Source organism: Triturus cristatus, chromosome 5_1 (assembly GCF_964204655.1).
Source record: "Triturus cristatus chromosome 5_1, aTriCri1.1, whole genome shotgun sequence".
Classification (NCBI taxonomy): domain Eukaryota; kingdom Metazoa; phylum Chordata; class Amphibia; order Caudata; family Salamandridae; genus Triturus; species Triturus cristatus.
In genome coordinates, this window is record NC_140587.1 from 441,879,980 (window position 1) to 441,900,618 (window position 20,639).

General features: G+C 44.2%; 1 protein-coding gene across 1 annotated transcript in view; it reads left to right on the forward strand.

The window, feature by feature from the left end:
- Nucleotides 1–20,639, forward strand: part of INTS8 (integrator complex subunit 8) — a 724,118-nt gene that overhangs the window by 177,403 nt on the left and 526,076 nt on the right. The window lies entirely within an intron of this gene.

Consider the following 20,639-nt stretch of genomic DNA (forward strand, 5'->3'; position numbering starts at 1 on the left):
TTGAAGAATACAATCATTAGCAAAAGCTAACCTCCACTCATCCTCAGAACAAAACTTTAATTCCGGAATGTTGACACCTGCTACAAGGCAATCTTCACAATCCTCATTAATGAGGTCAGAAAAAGAAACTTCATATTCGTGGGAGTCTATGGAGGGAAATCGAGAAAGAAAGTCCGCTCTACCATTCTTACCTCACAGAGACCAGGTCTGGGCTTGATACCATCTTGAGTGAGAATATGACCTAAATATTCCACTTCTGTACAAAAAAACGTACATTTTTCTAATTTTAAAACAACTCCATGCTCTTGGAATAAACCCAAAACTTTGTGTAGAATAAGGTCATGTGACGAAGCATCCTTTGCAAAAATGAGTACGTCATCTTGGACAACTAATACTCCATCAACTCCTCTGAGGATGTTGCTCATCACCCTTTGAAATACCGCCGCCGACGATGCCAAACCGAAAGGCATGCACCGATATTGGAACGTCCCCAGAGGAGAGATAAAGGCGGTAAGATGATGCGGCTCAGGATGCAATTCAACCTGGTGATAAGCACTAGCCAGATCTAATTTAGTGAAGAACTTTGCACCTTTGGTCGATGCAAACAGATGATTGATTTTAGGAAGAGGATGCGAGTCCACCCAAATCTCTTTGTTTAGGGACCTTAAGTCAACACACACTCTAAGTTGACCACACCTCTTCCTAGCAACGACCAAAGGAGAAAGCCAAAGTGAGGACTCCGCTGGCTCAATAACTCCTTTCTCACACAGTTGTCTTAGTTCCTTCTCTAAATCTTCCCTGACACTGTAGGGTACACCCCTAAGCTTGTGCTTTACAGGCAAACATCCTTCTTTAACTATTATTCTGTGTTTGAATCCCTTAATTTTACCTAGGTCAGAACTAAAAACAGAGGGACATTTATCTTGAAGGACTTGGACTTCATTTGAACAACCTACAACAAGTACTTGCTCTTTGGTTCCAGGTTTCAGGATCATCTTAAAAAGTCCTTGGTGGAACCAACCTAAGATATTAAGACCTTTAACAGAAACATAGATTTTCCATCTAATTCTTCTTCCTTTAAAACACAACTCCTCTTCAAAATACCCCACACGATCAATTTTCCGACCTTCATATGATACTGGTGTGCGGTCGGGAGGAAGAAGGGGTTGAGTACCTTCCTAAGTTTCATTAAAGAGTTTCTGGGTGATCATGGTTATTTTGGCACCAGAGTCAACCAGAAGCTTGATACATTTGCTTCCAACCTGAATATCCACTATAGGATCAACACAGTCTTTGGGATCCCCTTCTATGACTTCACAAACGGAAAGGTCAGTAACGACAGAAACAACTTTTGAATCGGAAGGAGATTCAGAATCAATCATGCAAACAGTGGGTTTCTTAAAATTCTTTTGACCCTTTAACTTTAGGCAAACCTTTGCAAAATGTCAGATTTTTTTTACAATAATTACAGGTGACATTAGAAGCAGGACATCTCGATCCCTTAGAAATAGGCGAGTTACCACACCTTATACAAATTGCAGTATCGGTACGGACGGGTATGGAAGGCTTGGTTGACTTTACTACTTTGTTAGCCGAGGATTTGACACCCTTCTTATTTGTTTTAAGGGAAGAATTAAGGTTAATGGCATTAACCGGTTCTACAACTTTCTCCTCCAACTCATTTAGAGAGACCATTGAGATCTCTATGCTTTTAGCTAATTTTATCGTTTCATCCAAAGAAGGGTCACCCATAGTAAGTAGTTTCTGTCTTATATTCTTGTCCTTACAATGGCACACAAACTGGTCTCTGATAAGTTGGTCGGTGAAGTTTTCAAACCTACAATCAGCCGCCAACCTTCGTAAAACTGAAATATGAGTCGACATCTTCACCTTCACATTGTTTTCTCTTAAAGAACTTATGCCTGAGAACCATGAGACTTGGTTGCTTGTCAAAGCGCAGTTTGAGTTTTCCAACAGTTTCTTGGTACACATCGTTCAGTGCAGAATCACCTTCTGGAAGACTTGGCAAGTGTTTAAAAATGGACCTCCCCTCGAAACCTAGAGAGTGTAGAAGTAGGCTTTTCTTTCTATCTGCAGCGAATCTGGATGCACCTATTGCTCCTAAGTAGGTCTCAAAGGCATCGTGCCAAATTTCCCATCTGATTGGTGGTTCCCCAGGAGTGTCCAAAAAAGCTGGTGGGGGATTGACTGACTGACGAGTACACATTATTAAAAATAATGTGTCTATAATCTTAGAAAGTTGGTAAAACGTTGCTAAAACATATGAACTGCAATGTGTACGAAAAAGGGAAACAAGTTAACACAAGTAATGGAAAAAAAAAACGAACATCAAAAGGGAAAAGTGTGTTTGAGTGGAATCTCAACGAGTTTGAACACATAGTGGGCAAAACTACTTGTAAGAGTGATGAAACAGGAGCTGTGTGTATCAGCGTTGTGACAAATAAACACAGATAGCTGTGCGTGTCAGCGTAGTAAATTCCGCAATTTACTAAGGGCACAATTAAACAAGGTGTGTGTATCACCGTAGAATGCACACTGAAGGGATAAAATGTTATGAAAATCCCACACGAAATGCACACATGAAGAAAACAAGCTGTGAGGAAGCTGTGAGTAATTTGTGTATATCGGCGTTAATTTTCATTGCTCAGCGCAAAGAAGAATGAAATTAAAGTTAGCTGTGCGTATCAGCGTATGTTTCAGTGAATCAAATGCCAGAGAGCTTGAGATTAGCTGAGCGCAATGTGAGGCAAGCTGTCCTCATTAGCGTTAACCTTGGCAGCTCGATCGCAACAGGCAAAGCTTGCGTGTCAGCATTGGTGTAGTTGCTAGGAGACAGAAAGCGTCACAAAGCACGTTGCCGTATCGCCGCGCTGATGCACGAGTGTAGGACGCTGCAGTGATGACTTCACCAGTGGCGTATCGCGTTGACTTGAATCGATCGCGAGCAGAGAACAGGACGCACAAGGTAATCCAAGTGAGGTGCGAGTTACTTTTCAAATAATGCGTTGAGATTGAGTCCTCTTGCATAAGTCATTACGCGTAACTTATACATAAAGAGAAACAATAATAGATTAGCGCGGCAGGTCAGGAACAAATGAAATAGTTTGTATAATGAATTGTGGCCGTTAACGGGGTGAACAGTCAAAGAGCACACTGCGCAGGGTGAAATCCAATACAAGAAAAGAAAAAAACACACCCTACCGTGTCTGCTGACTTGACATGCCTTGACTAACGTAAAATGCTGAGATGTACTGTTGCAAATTAGAAACAAAACTTGAAGCTGTAGTCTGAGGCCTGTGATTGAAAACTTCAGGTTGAGGCTTTAGGCTTGATAGAAGATAGTCTTCATGAAAACAGTCTTGCACTCTGGGTTCTCCATGTAACCAGGATCGTCGTCAATAAATGAAGTGATTGAGCATGAAGCAGGAGATGTCTTGAGTAATTTATTTGTAGGTTACATGGATGAAGAGCCAGATTAACTATATCCAGCTCCAACAGACACCAACTCAAGACTTACACATGTACATTCTAATGCAACTAAGCAGCATAAGAATGCCCTTAAAGAACCACTAGACTAGAAACTAACCAATGGGTATTGCAGAATACTACATTATCTCTTTCTATACACCACAACAGCAGACACTTTAGTAACTGTAAATACACTGCGGACAACAATGAGTAGTACATAATAGAAAACTTGATCAAAGAAGCACTAACATGAACAAGGCACTCCTCAAATATGAACAGCGATGGGTGTTTAGACTCCAAACCCAGGGACTTAACAATGACATCCCGTGGGGATGCCTTGGGAGATAGCTGTACCTGAGTGAAGAATAGCAAACTATATGGGCCTAATATTCCAAAACTGTATGGAATAATCTCCCTGGTCTATGTCTAGGTCTGCAGCAAAAACCTTAACAATGAATAACTAGTACCAATGACATATAGAGCAACCAGGTTCAGCTCTATAATGAAAATGTAATGTTCGAGGCATATGAGCTGCAGATTAACACTTGTGCATAGATCGCCATCTGGTGTTGGGCCCGGATGTTTGTAGTTTGTTTTTCCTCTTGGAAAGTCTTTGGAAGTCACGAGGTCGGTGAGTCCTCCTTTGGATCGTATTGCGCATGGGCTTCGGCTCCATCCTCAGATTGTTTTTTTCCGCCATTCGGATGTAATTTTCGCGCTCCGGTTCCGAACAGCTTCCAGTTCGACGATCGACGCGCAATCCTCACCTCAAACCGCGGTATTGTTTCGATCGCGATCTCCACTACTCGACGAGCCTTCTCATCGGCACAGACCTTCAGTTCCAGTCGTCGACGGCGGCCTTTGGGCCTCTCCAAGCTTCGGTCCTAGCTAATGGAAAGGACTCCATTTAAAAAGTGCCCTCGATGTGGGTCAAAATTTTCCCACACCGATTTCCACGAGGTATGCAATCTCTGCCTCTCCCCTGAACACGAGGCTCGAGACTGTCCGGCGTGTAAGTCCTTCCGGTCCAAAAAGACTATTCGAGACCGAAGAGCCAGAAGAAAAGCTAGGGCCAACGAACTAATTCAAGAGGGTAAAACTATTACTAACACCTCTATACGCTGTGCCCTAGATGCAGCAGACACAGCTTCCAGGGCCATCAATACCAGCGTCCTCCTCCGTCGCCATGCTTGGCTAAGAATATCAGGGTTTAAACCGGAGGTACAAGCCTCCATCCTGAACCATCCCTTTGACCAGGAACATCTATTTGGCCCAAAAGTGGATGAGGCCCTAGAAAAAATTAAGAAGGATACGGATACGGCGAAGTCCATGGGAGCCTTGCAGTCACACCCTCCTAGACGCTCCTTTCGCCGCTCTTCCTTTCAAAGTACATCTAGAGGCTACTCCTCAGACACCGCGTCCACTTCATACAAATCCCCTACTCAGTCTACCTTCACGAGGGGTTATCAAAGAGGCGGCTATAGGGGTAACAATAATAAAGGCAGAGGCAAAACAAACAACGCCCGCTCTGCCACAACGCCTACCCAGTGACTTCCCCCCGCTCCCCCCAGACCATTCCACTCCGGTCGGGGTCAGACTCCAACATTTCCTTCCTGTCTGGGCTACCATCACCTCAGACAAATGGGTAACACAAATAATTCGGTCAGGCCACTGCCTAGAGCTAATATCTACCCCCCCCAAACATTCCACCCAGGCAGCGCCCAATGTCACAAGAACATTTAATACTCCTAAAGCAGGAGGTAATCTCCCTCCTACAGAAACAGGCAATAGAACCCGTTCCTACCAACCAACAAAACATGGGAGTCTACTCCCTATATTTTCTCATACCAAAAAGGGACGAGACTCTGTGGCCCATCCTAGATCTCTGGCCCCTAAACACATACACTCAGACCATTTTCATATGGTAACGCTTCAGCAAGTACTTCCGCTCCTCTCCCAAAACGACTTTTTGACCACCTTAGACCTAAAAGATGCTTATTTCCACATTCCAGTGCACAAAGCTCACCGGAAGTACCTCAGATTTGTAGTGGACGGACAACACTTCCAATTCAAAGTGCTCCCCTTCGGAGTCACAACAGCGTCAAGGGTATTCACCAAGTGCCTTGCAGTGGTGGCAGCACATTTGCGAAGACAACACATCCACGTCTTCCCATACTTAGACGACTGGCTGATAAAGGCCAGGTCATACAATCAGTGTGTACAACACACGTCTACCACCATTCAACTACTCCACCAGCTGGGCTTCACAGTAAACCACCAGAAGTCCCATCTCCAACCATCCCACATAAAACAATACCTCGGTGCCACCATAGACACCTCAAGAGCACTAGCCTACCCCAATCCTGCCAGGATTGCAAGCATTCAAGCTCTACGCACAAGATTCACAGCACAACACTCCCTTCCAGCTCGAGTGTTTATGCAACTGATAGGGATGATGGCCTCTTGCATTTTCATAGTGCCTCACGCAAGACTCCAGATGCGTCCTCTCCAAGAGTGCTTAGCGCGCCAATGTAACCAGGCCCAGGATCAATTAACAGATCTGGTGTAGGTAGACGGTCACACCCATCGCTCTCTGCAGTGGTGGAACACCACAAACCTTTCCAAAGGTCGACCGTTCCTGGACCCGGTTCCTGAAATAGTACTGACAACGGACGCATCGCTCTCTGACTGGGGAGCTCATCTACTACATCTCACGTTACTCCATATCAACCATCTGGAGTTACTAGCAATCTTCTTAGCCCTAAAATCTTTTCAAACTCAAATTTCAGACAAGGCAGTCCTGATCCGAACAGACAACATGACAGCCATGTATTATATTCAAAAACAAGGTGGCACACACTCTCCACAGCTCTCTCACCTAGCACAGAGCATATGGAGATGGGCAATACCCCAGAAAATCTTTCTCCTAGCTCAGCATGTCCCAGCAGTCCAAAACACAGTGGCAGATCTGCTCAGCAGGCAGACACAACAGATCCACGAGTGGGAGCTTCACCCGCAAGTTCTTTACCCGTACTTTCAAATGTGGGGGCATCCATAGATAGACCTCTTCGCCACCCACGAAAACACCAAATGCCCAAGCTTCGCCGCCAGATACCCACACCCATTGTCCAAAGGAAATGCGATATGGATGAACTGGTCAGGCAGATTTGCGTACGCTTTTCCGCCTCTCCCACTCATTCCACTAGTGGTGCGCAAACTACAACAACACTCCCTCACACTAATCGTAGTAGCTCCAACGTGGGCCAGACAACCGTGGTATACCACACTGCTGAAACTATCTGTAGTACCGCACCAAAAACTACACCTCTCTCCACACCTCTTAACCCAGAACCATGGAGAGATCAAACACCCGGACCCAGCGATCTGGCTCCTGAAATCCTAGAATTCGAGTACCTAAATCTTCCCCCCTTTTGTATGAACGTCATCAGAGAAGCTAGAAGACCTACTACTAGAGCGTGCTACGCCGCTAAGTGGAAACGTTTTGTTGTTTATTGCCATAACAACACCATCAATCCACTGGACGTGTCCATTCAACACATCATAGGCTACTTACTCCACCTACAAAGGTGCAATCTAGCCTACACGTCCATTCGGCTACACCTCGCAGCTATTGCAGCTTACCTACAAAACAGGCAACATCTATCACTCTTTAGAGTGCCTGCCATCAAAGCCTTCATGGAAGGCCTTAAAAGAATAATTCCCCTCAGAGTGCCACCCTCACCTGTTTGGAACTTAAATATCGTTCTCACAAGGCTAATGGGGCCTCTCTTCGAACCTCTGCACAAATGCGAACTACAATTTCTAACATGGAAAACCGCTTTTCTTGTAGCCATCACTTCCCTTAGAAGGGTCAGTGAGATACAAGCACTTGACATTCAAGAACATTTTCTCCAAATGCACCACAACAAGGTTGTTCTCCGTACCAACCCAAAATTCCTCCCTAAAGTCATTTCTCCCTTTCACCTAAACCAAACAGTAGAACTACCAGTATTTTTCTCGCAACCACAGACCGTTGCAGAAAGGGCTCTTCACACACTGGATGTCAAAAGAGCCTTACTCTACTACATTCAAAGAACACAACCCTTCCGTAAGACCAAACAACTGTTTGTTTCTTTCTCTCCACCGCACAAACCCATCTCAAAATCAGGGATAGCTAGGTGGATTGTAAAATGCATTCAAATCTGCTACCATAAAGCAAAGCGAACGCTATCCATTCCCCTGAAAGCCGATTCTACACGAAAAATAGGGGCTTCCATTGCATTCTTAGGGAACATCCCATTAGATGATATCTGCAAAGCAGCTACATGGTCAACACCGCACACTTTCACCAAACACTATTGTGTAGATGTGCAAACTAAGCAACAAGCTAGTGTGGGCCAGGCTGTACTCCAAACATTATTTCAAACCACTGCAACCTATACGGGTGGTCGCCGCTAACGGTGGGCACTGCTATATAATCTATGCGCAAGTGTGTAATCTGCAGCTCATATGCCTCAAACTTACCAGTATGCATCTGTTCTTGGCATGTAGAGCTGCAGATCTACGCACGCCCACCTGCCTCCCCGGCTACCTGTATCTGTCCCAGTTTTATCTTATTTAGACAGCACACACATGGGCATCTTCACTGTTATTACTACACTCCATCTTTCCCTGCTGGCGAAAAACAATCTGAGGATGGAGCCAAAGCCCATGCGCAGTACGATCCAAAGGAGGAGTCACCGACCTCGTGACTTCCAAAGACTTTCCAAGAGGAAAAACAAACTGCAAACATCCGGGCCCAACAACAGATGGCGATCTATGTACAAGTGTGTAGATCTGCAGCTCTACATGCCAAGAACAGATGCATACTGGTAAGTAGCATATTCCTTTTTACACCTCCTTTTGTTCGAATTTGTGCTGGTAACCACGTGACACAAGTATAATGGATAAACAGTGTGAGTTACCAAACAGGGAATAAGGAATAACATGCCTCTTTTTATATTTTTAAAACAAAGGGTAACGCCCCCGTCCCATTTCCTCGTTGATTTTGCCCAAGAATTAATGGGACTTTCCACATACATAGCACGGGATACACCCGTTAAACGACTTCACCTCCCAGCGTGTCCCATTGGGAGTCACATGTTCAGTGGACTAAGGGCGTGTCATGATTCAACACCTTTGCCCTCCTGTAGCATGCCGACATTCAGCACACACGGGGCATGTCAAAAGCAGAGTCGATCCGTTTTGCTGCACGTCGTCCTGCACTCCATCACGGTTTACATGCCGCCTCAAAGAAGAGGTCTGTCCCACCACTGCACCCAGGGAGCAATAGCTGCAAGCCAGACTCGCTGACCTCAGGTAACAGCAATACACTTAATAATTAAGGGGCATATTTAGGTGAGATGAAGTAAACCCAATTAAGTGTGGCACATGACGATATAAAAATGCAGCTTTCTCTTTAGGTCCTTCAACCAGACATCTGTACTTGGGGGCGTGGGGGGGCAGGGGAAGGGTGAATCTCCTTGATGAAGTAAGTGACTTGTTACATTTTGGCCATCCTGAAAATGTGTTACAAGACATTTCAGTCCCTGCTGCAGCCCACACTTCTACATGTGGGGATGAGGCATTTTGAAGGGAATATGGATGCCTTAATTGAAGACTGCACATTATTGCATAATAGAAACCAATATAGAGCAATATTTAACCCCGTACTCTTTAGGAGCCCTAATCTAATTATTACTTCAGAGAGAGATATATATGTATGTATGTATATATATGTATGTATGTATATGTATGTATGTGTATGTGTGTGTATATATATATATTCACTTAAAAAACCATAGGTTTCACACATGTTATAGTTAGCTGGACATTTCCCTCGTAAAAAACCAATGAAATTCCCCCGTTATAGTTAGTAAAGGGAACTATAACTCACGCGACCGCAATCCACTGCTGATGACGTCAGATATTACATCACTGTATTTATTCACTTATTTACCCATTTTTATTTCCTTTAACCTTTAGCTATACATATTTAATAAATATTTATTTTACAGAAAGACACATATGTCATCAGTGATGTAATATCTGACGTCATCAGCAGTGGATTGCGGTCGCGTGAGTTATAGTTCCCTTTACTAACTATAACGGGGGAATTTCATTGGTTTTTTACGAGGGAAATGTCCAGCTAACTATAACATGTGTGAAACCTATGGTTTTTTAAGTGAATTTGCAAGGTTTTTTAAATGCTAATTCCTAACTATAACATGTGTGAAACCTATGGTTTTTTCAGTGAATTTGTACGGTTTTTTAAATGCTAAGTTATGTATTTATTTTATTTTTTTTAAGGTTTTTCACCGTGCGCGCACGGTGCGCTTCGCACACCGTGCGCCCACGTTACGCCGTTCGCGTAATTTTCCCGTTTCTACCGTGCGCGTACGGTAAGCGCACTCCGCGATTTTTCGTAAAAATCTTAAAAACATTTATGGCCCTTGGGGGTCCTTTGGGGACCCCCTGACAATGGCTAGGGGGTCAGGAACTGTCCACCCTGCCCCCTTTTCATGTTCTCCACCTTTATTTTTCACCTCCCTCGGACTGCAAGAGACAAAATGGCGGCCGACACTTCCTGGTTTCGACCGATTCGAATGTTTACTAAGATCTAACAACCAATCAGAATTGCGCTCGCGCACGGCAGGGTGCGCTTACCGTACGCGCACGGTGCGCGCCTATAGATATATATATGCTTTTAAATGCTATTTTCTCATAAAATACTGAACAGATTTACACCAGACCTGCAAAAGGCACATCCCTGACCTGAGGACTACCTCTCTGCCAAATTTCAAGGTTTTCTGTTCAGCCGTTAGGGCTGTAGCGCGGACTAAAGGTCCTATGGGAAAATGCATGGGGAAAACGCGTTTTGGGACCCCCCCTTTTTCTCAGCCCCCGCTTGACGAATTCACCCGAGACTTTCAGGGAAGGAGCGGAGCGCCCCACCTATTTTGAAAATTTTGCGAGGATTCGTCAATCGACGCAAAAGTTATTCCAAATAGAATGTTGCGGATTTCCTATGGAAACACGGTCCTAACTATAACTATCTACTGGCGACCGCCAGTAGATAATATATCTATCCCAACGTAACTTTGCCTTGATGCGGGAACAGACACAGCAGCTGGTAGGTTTGAAGACCTTTATTCAGAAACCGGCAAAACAAGCTCCGTAAAAAAGTAAAATCCTGACGCGTTTCGGGGCTGGCAAAGGCCCCTTATTCATAGGATGACTGCTTGCTTGCGTGCTGGAAAGCTCATTTAGGCGCCATTGCTTGCATGCTGTTAAACTTTGCTTGGACTCAAAACTACAGGTACCAGCATGCTGCAATTGTGACTCACATGAGAAGCCCACGTGGGCTGTATATATATATGCATGCAGTTAATGACACCTACCTTGCATTTCAGTTTGGCAGTGTCATCCTCTGAAGAAAGAGCCTGGGGGCTCTGAAACGCATCAGGAACTTGCAAATGTTTGGAGCTGAAAATGCCGGTTTTCAACAATAAAGGCTTTTGAAAAGCAACTCAGCTGGGAAGTTGCGTCCTTGCTTCAGGGCAAACTTTTTTGTGGATTTATACTCGGCAACCCGGCCGAGAAGGATGCCTCACCATGGAGTCAAAATGGGGCCACAGAGGTTTGAACATTCATGACCTTTAGGCGCAGCTGAGTTATGGAAAAAGAAAACTGGGGATTTCATTCCGAAACCCACTGTGGTATTTAATTTGTTTAAAAGAAAGGATACTGTTACCTAAACTGAACCCACATGGGGAATACTTTGCTTGGACTCAAAACTACAGGTACCAGCATGCTGCAATTGTGACTCACATGAGAAGCCCACGTGGGCTTTATATATATATATGCATGCAGTTAATGGCACCTACCTTGCATTTCAGTTTAGCAGTGTCATCCTCTGAAGAAAGAGCCTGGGGGCTCTGAAACGCATCAGGAACTTGCAAATGTTTGGAGCTGAAAATGCCGGTTTTCAACAATAAAGGCTTTTGAAAAGCAACTCAGCTGGGAAGTTGCGTCCTTGCTTCAGGATAGATATATATCTATCTATCGATCTATCGATCTATCGATCTATCGATCTAATCTGTCGCCAGTATATAGTTAGGACAGTGTTTCCATAGGAAATCTCAAAATTCTATTTTGAATAACTTTGGCGCCGGTTGACGAATCCTCGCGAAATTTTCAAAACTAATGGGGCGCTCCGTTCAGCTCCTACCCTGAAAGTCTCGGGGTGATTCGTCAAGCGGGGGCCGAGAAAAAAGGGGGGTCCCAAAACGCGTTTTCCCCATACATTTTTCCATAGGACCTTTAGACGCAGCTACAGCCCGAACGGCTGAACAGAATTACTTGAAATTTGGCAGAGAGGTAGCCATAAGGTCAGGGAAGTGCCTTTTGCAGGTCTGGTGTAAATCTGTTCAGTATTTCCTGAGAAAATAGCATTTAAAAGCATATCAATATCTATACGCGCGCAGGGTACGCGCACCGTGCGAGCACCCTAACGTGCGCGAGCGTAATTCTGATTGGTGGTTACATGTTAGTCAACGTTCGAATAGGTCGAAATCAGGAAGTGTCGGCCGCCATTTTGTTTGTTTTCAGTGCGAGAGTGAAAAAGGAAGGTGGCGAACGTGAAAAGGGGGCAGGGTAGAGAGTTCCTGACCCCCTAGCCTTTGTCAGGGAGTCCCTGAAGGACCCCGAAGGCAGAATTTGTTTTTTTTTTAAATCGCGGGGTGCGCGCACGGTGAAAACCAAAAAAAAGAAAAAAAAAAATGTAATACGTAGTTTATTGTAAAATAAATATATAAAAAAAATAATAATACATAAATAAATTAGCATTTCACACACGTTATAGTTAGGAATTAGCATTTAAAAAACCTTGCAAATTCACTTAAAAAACCATAGGTTTCACACATGTTATAGTTAGGTGGATATATCACTCGTAAAAAACCAATGAAATTCCCCCGTTATAGTTAGTTCAGATAACTATAACTCGCGCGACCGCCACTCTATCACAAGGATGATGTCATCAGTGATGTCATGAGTGATGCCACTGACCATGTCATGAGTGATGTATTATGTGACGTCATGAGCAGTGGATTGCGGGTGCGCGAGTCATAGGTTTCACACGTTATAGTTAGCTGGACATTTCACTACCATTGAAATTCCCCCGTTATAGTTAGTTCAGCTAACTATAACTCGCGCGACCGCAATCCACTGCTGATGACGTCACATATCACATCACTCATGACATGCTCAGTGACATCACTCATGACTTCACTGATGACATCTCAAATTACATCACTGATGACATCATCCAGTGAATATGTCTTTCTGAAAAATGAATATTTTTTATATATGTATATCTAAAGGTTAATGGAAGAATAAATGGGTAAATAAGTGTCTAAATGGATGTTTTTTTTTGTAAAATTAATTGTATAACTGGCTTATTAACAGTATCTTAGTGAATACAAGTATTAGTGAGTAATGTTTAAATATTTAAATATCTGTATCAGTGTCTCACTTTGTGTATAAGTGGCTGCATGGGTTGGTGAGTAGCTACATGAGTGTGTATATGGGTTATTAGTTCGTTTTTAGAGTATGAGTGTGTATGGTTCAGTGGGGGATGTTACTTAGTGTATAGATGCATGAATGAGTGACTCACTGTTTGTATGTGTTTTTAAGACGGTATGTGAGCAGGACAGTATGGGTGGATGAGTGTGTGTATGGGTGAGTAAGAGAGTGAATGACTGTCTCAATAGTGTCTTTATGATTAAGTCCATATGTTTTAAACTAGTATATGTGAGTATTGATGTATGTAAGTGAGGATATATGAGAGTGAGAGATTGGAAGAGTTCCTGTATAAATAAGTATGTGTTTCTATAAGTGATTGTTTTATAGAGTAAGTATGTGCACGTTTCTGTAGAAGTAAGTGTAGTGGTGTGTGTATAGCTGTATATGCAAGTAAATGGATGTTTATTTGCATGTGTGACTATGTGTGTGAGTAACTCTATGTATGAGTGTAGGTGTGTAACAGGATGTATAGGTGTATGAGTACATATGATGACTGAGTACATGTATGAGTGACTATATAGAAGTGTTGATGAATGAGTGGATGCGTATGTAGATTTTGGAATTACTGAATAGGTTGTTCTAACTGGTATTGGTATCTCTATAGTTTTCAAAAATTTTGTTTGTATTTTTCAATGTGTGTATCAAAGTTTATATTAGGATAAGAGGAGATCTGCCACTCTTACACAAGGATGATGTCATCAGTGATGTCATCAGTGATGTCATTTGAGATGTCATCAGTGATGTCACTGAGCATGTCATGAGTGATGTAATATGTGAAGTCATCAGCAGTGGATTGCGGTCGCGCGAGTTATAGTTAGCTGAACTAACTTTAACGGGGTAATTTCAATGGTTTTGTACGAGTGAAATGTCCAGCTAACTATAACATGTGTGAAACCTATGGTTTTTTCAGTGAATTTGCAAGGTTTTTTAAATGCTAATTCCCAACTATAACGTGTGTGAAACCTATGGTTTTTTCAGTGAATTTCAAAGGCTTTTTAAATGCTAATTTATGAATGTATTATTATATTTTTTAAATATTTATTTTACAATAAGCTACCTATGTATACAGTTATAGAATGACTGTATCCTGTAATATGGAATGGCTCAGCTCTTTTTTTTTTTTTTATTTGGATAAAGTTGAACAGCATAGTTAATATCTTCTATAAACTGATAAACAGTTAAAAAAAAATTTATAATTTAGTTTTAGGGCTTTTGACGGTGCGCGCACGAATACGTGCTCCGTGTGCGCATGCGTACGTGCTCCGTGTGCGCATGCGTACGTCGTGCGAGCTCCGTGCGCGCGTGATCCGTACGCGCGTGCGTGCTCTGTACGCACATGCGCACACGGTGTGCGCACGGCAAGTCATGTGATTACGAAATAACACTTTTCATTGGTTCATAGTAGTTTCAGTTCCAGAATCTTCCAACACCACACCCACTCCCCTCATTACATCTTCTGATTCCCTGGGAGAAGCAGCTGAGCAGCTTTTCCAGTACTCCAGTACTTGAAAATGGCAGAGCAGCAGTCATCTTCTGGGAGTGAGGAGGAGAGCTTTGTGCCACCAAGACAGAGGAAACAAAAAGACTCATTTGTTTGGAAATATTTTACTTTTCCAGAGGGCCAGAAGAAGGTGAATGCTCCTAAAGTCTCCTGCACTATTTGTGGAGTGGTCTTATCAAGAGGAGATCCTAAAAAAAAATGCTCTTTTAGTATCTACTCTATGTTAAGGCACTTTAGTGGAGTACATCCTGTGGCTCGGGAGTGTACTCGAGGAGCTGCAAGAGACAACCCTCCAGCAACTCAGCCAGCAGCTCAGCCGAGCACTTCATCTGCGGCCGCAGCTTCACCTTCTTCTCGACCTCTGGATATCCACCCTCTTTTCCAGAGGGTTCATATACGGTGCAATATGTGCAATGCTGTTCTCTCTTATGGTGACATCAGCATTAACCTAATAGAGACCAAGATACAGCAGCACACATGCCCCACCCCATAATTTTTGTTTTTTTTTGTTCCTCTGTTCCTCAATTAACACAACGGCTCTTTTTAGAGCCAACCAACATCTAAACACTTGCACTTGATTTTTAATTCTATTTTTTTTAATGATTTTTTTCTACCGTGCGCGCACCCCGTGATTTTTTGAAAAAAAAATAAAATGTTTTTTTCACCCTTCAGGGACCCCCTGACAAAGGCTAGGGGGTCAGGAACTCTGTACCCTGCTCCCTTTTCACGTTCTCCACCTTTCTTTTTCCCTGTCACACACACAACACACAAAATGGCGGCCGACACTTCCTGATTTCGACCGATTCGAATGTTGACTGACATGTAACCACCAATCAGAATTACGCTCCCGCACGTTATGGTGCGCGCACCGTGCGCGGCTATAGATATTTATGTACTTTTAACTGCAATTTTCTCAGGAACTACTGAACAGATTGACACCATATATGCAAAAGGCACATGCCTGACCTGAGGACTACCTCTTTGCCAAATTTCAAGTAATTCTGTTCAGCCGTTCGGGCTGTACCTTCGACTAAAGGTCCTATGGGAAAATGCATGGGGAAAACGCGTTTTTGGACCCCCCTTTTTTCTCAGCCCCCGCTTGACGAATCACCCCGAGACTTTCAGGGTAGGAGCTGAGCGGAGCGCCCCATTAGTTTTGAAAATTTCACGAGGATTCGTCAACCGGCGCCAAAGTTATTCAAAATAGAATTTTCAGATTTCCTATGGAAACTCGGTCCTAACTATAAGTATCTACTGGCGACCGCCAGTAGATAATATATACATATCTGGGTCCCAGACAAATGTCCAGATACATAATTTCAAGAACTCCCTCAAGACAGTCCTACTTCAGGTTGAGTTCACCCTGTTAATATAATCTTACCAGGGTGGAATGAGGTGGCCTTTGATGAAGCATGTCACATTACGTGAATGAGCCCACCTCATCCAGATCTTGAGTAGGAAGGCAGCACCTCCTGGTATCACTTTAAACACGCCTAGTCACACCTGTCTCCTTCTCAGATACTCCCCTTCATCTGAGCCAATTCGGAAAGAGTGCCCATTAAAATTCAGGCTATGATCCTGATCTTTCAGCCTTTGTCCTGGATTTCAGTAAAGTTGACTCTGAAGCTGGTTGGACTGATGGACTCCTGCATCCTGCTTGACTAGCACATGCAAGCTCTGCAGTAGGAACTGAAGTACCAGTGGGCCCAAAATAAAGGGGGCCACTCCAACCACATCCATATCTCAGAGGATACTGTGAAAGATCTGCAGTGATGTCTTCTGGACCGCTATTAAGACAGTGCCAGACCGCTCCCCCTGCCCCACCCAGAAGTGGCAGTGGTGACCGATGCATCACTTCTCGGTTGGGTCTGCCATCTGGGAGAGTTGGACATTAGAGGCCTCTGGTCTCCAGTGCAGTCCCAGCTCCCTATCAGCCTTCTTGAGCTGAGGGCCATCTGTTTCCAACTAAAAGCATTCCTGCCATTAATCAAGGCGAGGCTGATATAGGTGCTTACGGACCATAAACAGGGCGGGGAGGCTCACGGACCCTGTGCCTGGGAGGCCTTCCGCCTCTGAGAATGGCCGAACCCCCAAATAATTTTTCAGGCAGGCTCTTTGAATGCCAGGGCGGCAAACTCGGCCTTCTGCACCTAGCGGATCATGAATGACATCTACATCTGTAGGTGGCGCAATGTCTGTTTCGCAAATGAGGAGAACCATGGCTCAATCTAGCCCCAGCCGAGAATGCGCAGTGTCAGCACTGCTGCGCATTTGAGTTTCCAAGGCATTTCTCACTCAGAGACTCGTTCCTCAAGTGGAAGTTGGGACTCCTGTATGGCTCCCCACCGATACAACTCCTGCCTCGAGTTCTCAAGAAGATCAGGACACCTTGCTCAAGTCATCCTGGTGGCTTCGGACTGGGCACTGAGTGTATAGTATCCAGAATGCCCAGGCTTGAGCATCTTTTCTCAAATCAGGATGACCTTCTGTGAAAACCTGCTGTCACAGCAGAATTGTTGGGTTCCCCACCCTGGTCTTCGCAATCTCCACCTTCATGCATGGATATTAAGCGGTGACATTTGGATACCTTAAACCTGCCTCCGGAGGTGGCTGCAGGTCATTTTGGCAGCCAGGCGTCCCTCAATGAAAACTGTATAAGCCTGTCGTTGGACAAATTTGTCGTTTGGTGCGGCGCTCGCCTGATTGACCCCCTCCAGGTCTCAGTGTCTAATGTTTTAAAATGTGTGCCATCTCTTGCCTGCAAGGCTTTTCCCTGGGCACTGTTAAAGGTTATTTTGTGGCCCTCTTGGCCTTCTTACGGTTACCTGATAGGCCAGCTTTATTTAAATCAACGTTTGTGATGCCCCAATGGGACCTCAATATTGTCTGTAAGTATTTGATGTGTACTCCATTCAAGCCACTCCACAGTTGTCCTTTACAACTTCTCACCCTCATAACCGTGTTCCTTGTTGCCATCCCTTCCGCACGGCGCCAGTGAGCTTTAGGCTTTGTGTGTTCATCCTCCATACACTACCACCTTCTCTGGCAAGCTGGTTCTGCATACTAGGGCATCCTTTCTTCCGAACATTGTGACCCCGTTCAACGTAGTCCAATCAGTCACTCTACTGGTGTTTTATGCCCCACCTCACCCCTCTAAGGAGAAGGAGAGACTCCGTGCTTGGACCCAAAGAAAGAACTCCGCTTTTAAATTGATCGCACAAAAGATCACCAGGTCGACAATTAGCTCTTTGTGGGGTTTGTTGGAGTGAACAAAGGCAAGGTTGTGAAGAAGCTTACAATCTTATGCTGGATCATGCTCTGCATTAATATCCATTAATGCAGAGCATGACGCACTGGCGAAACAGCCTCCAGAAGGATTACATGCCCATTCCACCAGGGCCAAATCTGCTACCACTGCATTAGCACACAGCGTCCTTGCCATGGGGGTCTGCCAGGCATCTAAGTTGTTGTCCCTTCATACGTTCACGAAGCATTATTGTCCAGATAACCAAGTCCACAGGGAAGGGCACTTTGCGTGCTCAACTGTGCAGGCCTTCCTGGTTTAAGTCCATTCACAGCCCTCCTCCCTCGAGTACTGATCTAGTATCTATTCAAAAGGCGAGGAATCTGCGGCTAGAAGTCTCCATCAAGAGAATAATTACCTTCGGTAACGCTCTTTCTGGTAGAGACTCTCTATAGCCGCAGATTCCAGACAAGATTTGACCCACTAATCATCAACAACTTATCCTTGAGTTAATGCATAATGAATAAAATCAGTCCTGCCAGAGACTACAAGAATACATTTATTTAAAGTGGGTTACCGGAGCACGTTTCCCTAAAGATGAACATCCAAGACATCCTCGATATAGTTTAATAGGCTTTATTGATTATTTATGTACAGGCCCATTGCAGTGCAGATGATATAAACAAAAGTAGTTGCAGATGTGCAAATTGTGGTGAATAGAATAACTGCAAAATATGAAAAGTAAAAAATTGGCAAGATATCAAAAGGAAATGTTTAGGTTAGTGTATGAAGGGATCCTTTCTTAGCCGCCAGGTAGCGTCTACATTAGCATCAAAATGTAATTGATAGGAGTTGCCTCAGTGGCCTGCCTGTGACACACGCACCTGCTCAGAATGCAATGTTCTCTCAGTCTGCAGCCTGCTTGAGAACCAAGGACAATCTTCATTAAGTTGTGTCAATGTTATCTGAAGAAGCAGGTAGGTAGGTGGCCAACGAAGGACCTTAATGCAGACTGTTTATGAATTCAATGCTGTTTGTGAATTTGATGCTCCCTCCAAGAATGACAAGGCTTCACTCCAGCTAAGAGTCTCTTGGTTAAATTATATACTGTTTCTCAGCATTAATATAAAAAAGTGATCCTCGAGATTCATGATGCAAGGTGTGAAAAGAAACGTGCGAGTTGTCTTGCATATATGTCTAAGAAATGGCTTATCATTCTAAATATCTTATTGTGTTAACATATCATATGAACTAGTGATGTACTATCAAGCTTTAGCAAAGCATCATTGTTACTGTCAATATATATATATAAATTAATTATCAAACACAATCATGCACTTTAAGATATATACTTCGATAACAATGTGTACACAAACAATTGAATACTGTGAGGGTTCAAAAAGCTGGAAATGTCCAAAGTATTTGCCAATTTCTTGAGTGGTACACTCCAATGCTTTTCATCTAAATTGCCACTAGACTTAAAAAGCAAGAGTCTACCATAACAAGGTGGTAACGGTTCCTAAGTGGGAAAGATAAGGGTTCTGCGACCGGTTATGGTCCAGAGCGACTTCTCAATTTTCCAGATAACAGTTGAGTGTGCTTGGGGTGGGGATAAAACCTCCTGTGGTTTTTCTGTGCCCTCACACACCCTTAAGAGTGTAAAGCATCATCATCGGGCAGTGCTCCTCATGGGGGTGGCGCTGAAGTCCCTCATGGGCCCTCCCAGAGGGCTCTTTGTTGGAGATCTTTTAGTGGAGGTGCCGCATTTGTGCATGAGGGTATCTGGGCCAAATGTGTGGGTGTGGGTTAAAATTACCTCTCGGTACCCTAACAAATTTAATAATGGGTTCTAGGGGTAAAATAAAAGGTTGGAGGGGCTTGGAGACTGTCCTTAAAGCTAAATCAAGGACGGGACCGATGTGTTCCCACCGCCCTCAAAACATGAACAGGGTATGTGGTGTGCTAAAATAGGTGATGATCGACATGTTTCACACACTTTAATGGTCCCTAGTGGATCCCCGTGCGCTTCATCAGGACCGGGTGTGAAAAAAATAAAAAATAATGGGAGTCAGGGAAAGACACCCTATAGTCCCACTTTACCTATTGTTAGGTTCGGTTAGACGTCTCTGCGTCCGAGACACGTGTTATCCGTGTTCTCTCGAAACCCAAAACCCTCCCCACGTTGAAGAAGGGCCGCGTCGGCGGGTATTCAGGCCCCAGAGGAAGCGTATCGTCCTCGTAACAGTGCCTTGTGCACCTAACGCCTGATCGGGTACCGCCGGCGTCTAACCGAACCTAACAATAGGTAAATTGGGACTATAGGGTGTCTTTCCCTGACTCCCATTATTTTAGATTTTTTCACACCCGGTCCTGATGAAGCGCACGGGGATCCACTAGGGACCATTAAAGTGCGTGAAACGTGTCGACCATCACCAATTTTAGCACACCACATACCCTGTTCATGGTTTGAGAGCGGTGGGAACACACCGTTCTCCCGTCCTTGATTTAGCTTTAAGGACAGTCTCCAAACCCCTCCAACCTTTTATTTTACCCCTAGAACCCATTATTAAATTTGTAGGGTACCTAGAGGTAATTTTAACCCACACCCACACATTTGGCCCACATACCCTCATGCACAAATGCGGCACCTCCACTAAAAGATCTCCAACAAAGAGCCCTCTTGTAGGGCCCGTGAGGGACTGCAGCCCCACCCCCACGAGGAGCACTGCCCGATGATGATGCTCTACACTCGCAAGGGTGTGTGAGGGCACAGAAAAACCACAG